This window comes from Rhinoderma darwinii, chromosome 4, assembly GCF_050947455.1.
Source record: "Rhinoderma darwinii isolate aRhiDar2 chromosome 4, aRhiDar2.hap1, whole genome shotgun sequence".
In the NCBI taxonomy this organism is placed as follows: Eukaryota; Metazoa; Chordata; class Amphibia; order Anura; family Rhinodermatidae; genus Rhinoderma; species Rhinoderma darwinii.
This window is the reverse complement of record NC_134690.1, coordinates 112537955-112543774: the sequence shown is the minus strand read 5'-3', so window position 1 is coordinate 112543774 and position 5820 is coordinate 112537955.

Sequence of the window (5820 nt, the reverse complement as noted above, 5' to 3'; positions counted from 1 at the left end):
CCTGGTGAATTTTTTAAGACCATCTGACACATAGCGATGAGCAGGCATTATAATGATAGCCTGGTCTAGGGTTACTTTTTGTAAACAGTGCTCTGGCAGCCTGCCTTCTCATATGGACAAAACGATTGCTTTGGGTCACTGGTCCTTTGTTATTTGAAACCCATGTCAGTTCAAAAAAACGTATTATGTGGTGATCTTACATATAACTTTTCACCAAACCAACTTTTCTTCTGTTTCAAGATCTAGTTAATTAAATGTCAGGGTACTATTAGGGATGTACTATCTTAAAGCCTAATTCCCGCACAAGAGTTCACCTTTACCAATCTAATACAACCCCTTGCTCCAACACCTTACTACCTTTTCTTTTTACTTATCTGCAGTCTCATAGTTGAAGAACACGTCCTCACAAACCAACCCAGGCCATCTTCCATAACTTCCATAACAGGAAGACATCATTGTATATGTTTAGTTCTGCTATGTTGTGTCTATTGTTTTGTTACACGGATTAAGGCCCCATGCACACGAACGTAAAAACGCCCGTAATCAGGGGCCGTAATCACGGGCTGTAATTACGGGCCCATGGACTTCTATTGGCCACGGGTACCTCCCCGGGAAGGTGCCCGTGCCGTTGAAAAATATAGAACATGTCCTATTTTAGGCCGTAAGTACAGCACGGGCATGCCCATAGAAGTCTATGGGGCTCCCGTTATTACGGGTGACTTCGTGTGTGCACCCGTAATTACGGGAGCGTTGCTAGGCGACGTCAGGAGATAGTCACAGTCCAGGTTGCTGAAAGAGTTAACTGATCTGCAGTAACTTTTTTAGCACCAGGGACAGTGACTACCGATCACAATATAAATCAACGTGTAAAAAAAAAGTAGAAGTTCATACTTACCCAGAACTCCCTGCTTCTTCCTCCAGTCCGGCCTCCCGGGATGACGTTTCAGCACATGTGACCGCTGCAGTCAATCACAGGCCAATCACAGGCTGCAGCGGTCACATGGACGGCCGCGTCATCCAGGAAGGTCGGGCTGGATGTCGAAAGAGGGACGCGTCACCAAGACAACGGCCGGGTAAGTATGAATTACTTTTACCTCGGAAAGGGCTGCCCCTTCTCTCTATCCTGCACTCATAGAGAGAAGGGGCTGCCGAGTAGTGCAGTGCAATTTTGCAGCGAAAACGTGCCCGTAAATACGGGTGGAATACTGGTGACACCGGACCCGTATTTACGGGCACGGATCCGTAAATACTGGTGCAATACGGGTCGAATACGTGTGACCAAGGACCCGCATTTACGCCAGTATTTACGGGAGGGAAAAAATACGTTCGTGTGCATGAGGCCTTAGCCAATGTATAAAGAAGTATGCAGAGCTCCGTGCCAAAGCAAATAAAATAACATGAATAATAGATCGTCATAAAGAAAACATGCTTATTTTTAATGAACAAAGACATCTAAAGAAGTTAAACTAGAACCAGAAAGCTTAGTCAAAGGAACTTAATACATTATGATGTTGAGTACGGCCAGTTCCCAGGTCATAAACAATGCAACTTGCTCAAACTATGGCCAGTAGCAGTCACTGCTACAAATTGATGCAATTTGTCAAGTCATATTAGGTTGTATTCACACGTGACATTTTGCGGCAATTTTTTTTTAAAGTTAGAGTATATTTTATGGCAATTTTTACAAAAAATGCAAAGAAAAATTGCAACAAAATCCATGGCAAGCCACTTACATGTACATCCCCCAACTTACAAGGCTTTTGCTTATGAAAAAGATTTCCAATTTGGCATCTCCTGCTCTGTGTATATACCTCAGGTGCCCCCTGTCCAATTCTTTTAAAGAAGCACTCCAGGTTTTTTTTCTGCCCCCCCATTTGCAAATGTAATTTTGTGTAATGTTGTAATTCTGTATTTTACAGGTAGCCGCTCTGTTCCGGGGGCTCACGTGATCTTTATTCTGACTCTCTGTATTCTACAGCGTTTGCTGATGAGACCGGAAGTCAGACTCTCGATGAGAGTCTATGAGAGCCTTGATGTGAGTCTATAGACTTGCATAGAGAGACTGACATCCGGATTATACAGTACACTCTGTAGGATTTTGGTTGTCAGAATACAGATCATGCGACCCCACGGCGGCCTGGGATGGAGCAACGTCCCGTGAATTACAGCACCAGGTAACACAATACACATGACTACATTACACTAAATTACTTTTGCAAATGGAAAGGGGGGCGGAAAAAAAAGTAATCACCCCTGATCTGGAGATACTTGAAGAGAGAGATGATCAAGTTCTTGCTATGCAAGACGCCATATCCTGACTGCTTCACATTCCCTCTAGGTGTACTGGAATTATTCTGTACATAGGCGGTGATCGTGTAACTAATTCCCTGCTTGCTTCTCCCCTCCCCCATAACTGGTTTCGTTTTTACATTATGTTACATTTGAACTGTATATTATGTCATTTTATTTTGTGTAATGTGTTCGAGATTTGTCGTTTGAGTGCAGCTTCAAATTATTTATCTTTATGACATCACACTGATGCCTTATTTTACTTGGCTTCTATAATGCTGTATTAACAGTATCTGCAACCTTATAGGTTTTAAATATAAAAAAAAAGCATATAAAAAAATGGGGCAAAACCATCACGTGTAAATTTAGTCTAACAATGAAGGGACCTGTTTAAAATCTTTTACCATATATGACATGAACCAATAGTCTTACACTCATTTCACTTGGCCAAATGTTAGGAACATGACCATCTTTCAATTTGAAATGTTTAAAGTGTCTCTGTCACCACATTATAAGTGCCCTATCTCCTACATAAGGAGATCGGCGCTATAATGTAGGTGACAGTAATGCTTTTTATTTAAAAAAAACGGTCTATTTTTACCACTTTATTAGCGATTTTAGATTTATGCTAATGAGTTGCTTAATGCCCAAGTGGGCGTATTTTTACTTTTTTCAGCGTCATACACTCCCCTGTACAACGCCCACTTGGTCTAAAGTAAAAATACGACCACTTGGGCATTAAGCAACTCATTAGCATAAATCTAAAATCGCTAATAAAGTGGTAAAAATAGATTGTTTTTTTAAATAAAAAGCATTACTGTCACCTACATTACAGTGCCCATCTCCTTATATAGGAGATAGGGCACTTATAATGTGGTGACAGAGACTCTTTAAAATGTATCCAAGGTGACAGCTTTAAGTCCTTGTTCACACAGTGCAGATTTGAAATATATAAGAAAGATATAAAGGAACGCTTCATGGGTCTGCTCTCCAGGATCCAATTCTGGTTTTGGCATAACATATGCATGGAAAATCAGCAAATCTGCACTGTGTGAACAAGGCCTAAAGATGTCAGTGGAATAGGATAATATTACTATGCATAGGAAGAAAGCTGTCAATCATCCTTGTCTGGGCGGGGGTGGAGGCAGTTCTTGAATACGTCAGACTCCTTCCTCCTAGTGAGATGCGAGTGTTGCAACGTTCTAAATGTAAGTTCTTTAATATCACTAAACTATCAGTCATAAGAAACAGATTGCTAAAATCAGTGGGTCTGTCACTACTTTATGCTGCCATCAAAGAGGTCAGCATAAAGTCACTGACAGGTTTCCTTTAGGGTATGTTCACACGGCCTATTTACGGACGTAAATCGGGCGTTTTTGCCCCGAATTACGCCCGAAAATAGCGCCTCAATAGCGCTGACAAACATCTGCCCATTGAAAGTAATGGGCAGACGTTTGTCTGTTCACACGAGGCGTAAATTTACGCGCCGCTGTCAAATGACGGCGCGCAAATAGACGCCCGCGTCAAAGAAGTGACCTGTCACTTCTTTGGCCGTAATTGGAGCCGCTATTCATTGACTCCAATGAATAGCAGCGCTAATTACGGCCGTAATTGACGCGGCGTTCAAGCGCCTGCACATGCCGGTACGGCTGAAATTACGGGGATGTTTTCAGGCTGAAACATCCCCGTAATTTCAGCCGTTACGGACCCCCGCCGTGTGAACATACCCTAAAGAACATCTCTAACCAGAAATGGGCCACCTATGGGCAGATCACTTAAATTTCTGTGTGATATCCTATTTAAAACACTCATTACAATACCAACTCCGTACTAACATTCAGTAGACATTAGCTTATCAAAGACTTATGGACATATCTAATACCAGAGTTTGTTTTAAGAATCCTTCAGGTTGGAGAAACAAACTTAACGAGAATGTATCATCAGAGTCATTATTTTTTATGTGCCTATCTATATAAAAAAAAATCTATATTGAAATATTGCAGTATTCACACTGGCCACTAGACCATTTCCGATAGACTGACGCTTCCTGTTTTCTGTGGCTCACATGTCAGCCTTGTACCCTGGGACAACAGAGAGTGTGTGATGGGGGGGGGGGGGGTAATGACAGTTCTATTGTACTGCTGGGGGCCTACATACTGCAGGATAGTAACACTATACACACACAGATAAGGACCTGTATGCAGCTCCTCTGCTACTCCCTGGTCTCCAGGGATGGGGATTTACCCAATTACTTCCTGAAAACTGTAAGGGTATGTTCACACGGCGGGGGTCCGTAACGGCTGAAATTACGGGGATGTTTCAGCCTGAAAACATCCCCGTAATTTCAGCCGTACCGGCATGTGCAGGCGCTTGAACGCCGCGTCAATTACGGCCGTAATTAGCGCTGCTATTCATTGGAGTCAATGAATAGCGGCTCCAATTACGGCCAAAGAAGTGACAGGTCACTTCTTCTACGCGGGCGTCTATTTACGCGCCGTCATTTGACAGCGGCGCGTAAATATACGCCTCGTGTGAACAGACAAACGTCTGCCCATTGCTTTCAATGGGCAGATGTTTGTCAGCGCTATTGAGGCGCTATTTTCGGGCGTAATTCGGGGCAAAAACGCCCGATTTACGTCCGTAAATAGGCCGTGTGAACATACCCTAATAGTCTATTAACATTTCTGTCTTGTTACTCCTGTTCGTTGGGATTTCCATTAAACACACTCACCCTGCTGCAATTTCTATTTACTTAATATGTAAATCAAGTGCATATCTCCAAAATGGTCGCTCCTAGAAGAGTTTTTGAAAATAAAAATTATTAGCTACAACATTTTAAAACAGAAAAAAAAATAAAAAATTCTTCTACATATTTACATCTTTTTAACAAAACTAAATTTAAATACATAAGGCGTTCCCTGTAAAGTGTTTTTCTGAGTTTGAAAGACAATCCTCAAATCAAATGTCATATTAGAGTATTCTGAGAAATAGAAGGTTATCCCCCTATTCATGACCTCTATCATTTAGACCAGGGATCTCAAGCACGCGGCCCGCGGGACACAGAGCCGCTAGTACAGGCTCTGCTACGGGACCCTGTGAAATTCACTGACATCGCTGTCCACATATTGACAGCGATATCTGGGGCTTCCCCAGAGCTGGAGTCTCGTGCAGAGCGCTAGTATCGGCTCTGCTCCGGGACTCTGTGGAATTTCCTGACATCGCTGTCCATATATGGACAGTGTTGTCAGGCTCTTCCCAAGAGCGAAGTCCCAAGCAGACCGCTAGTACAGGCTCTTACTTATATTGACAGCGATGTCTGGGGCTTCCCCAGAGCTGGAGTCCCGTGCAGAGCGCTAGCATAGGCTCTGCTCCGGGACTCTGGGGAATCCCCTGACATCGCTGTACTTATATTGACAGCGATGTCTGGGGCTTCCCCAGAGCTGGAGTCCCGTGCAGAGCGCTAGTATCGGCTCTGCTCCGGGACTCTGTGGATTCCCTGACATCGCTGTCCATACATCGACAGTGATGTCA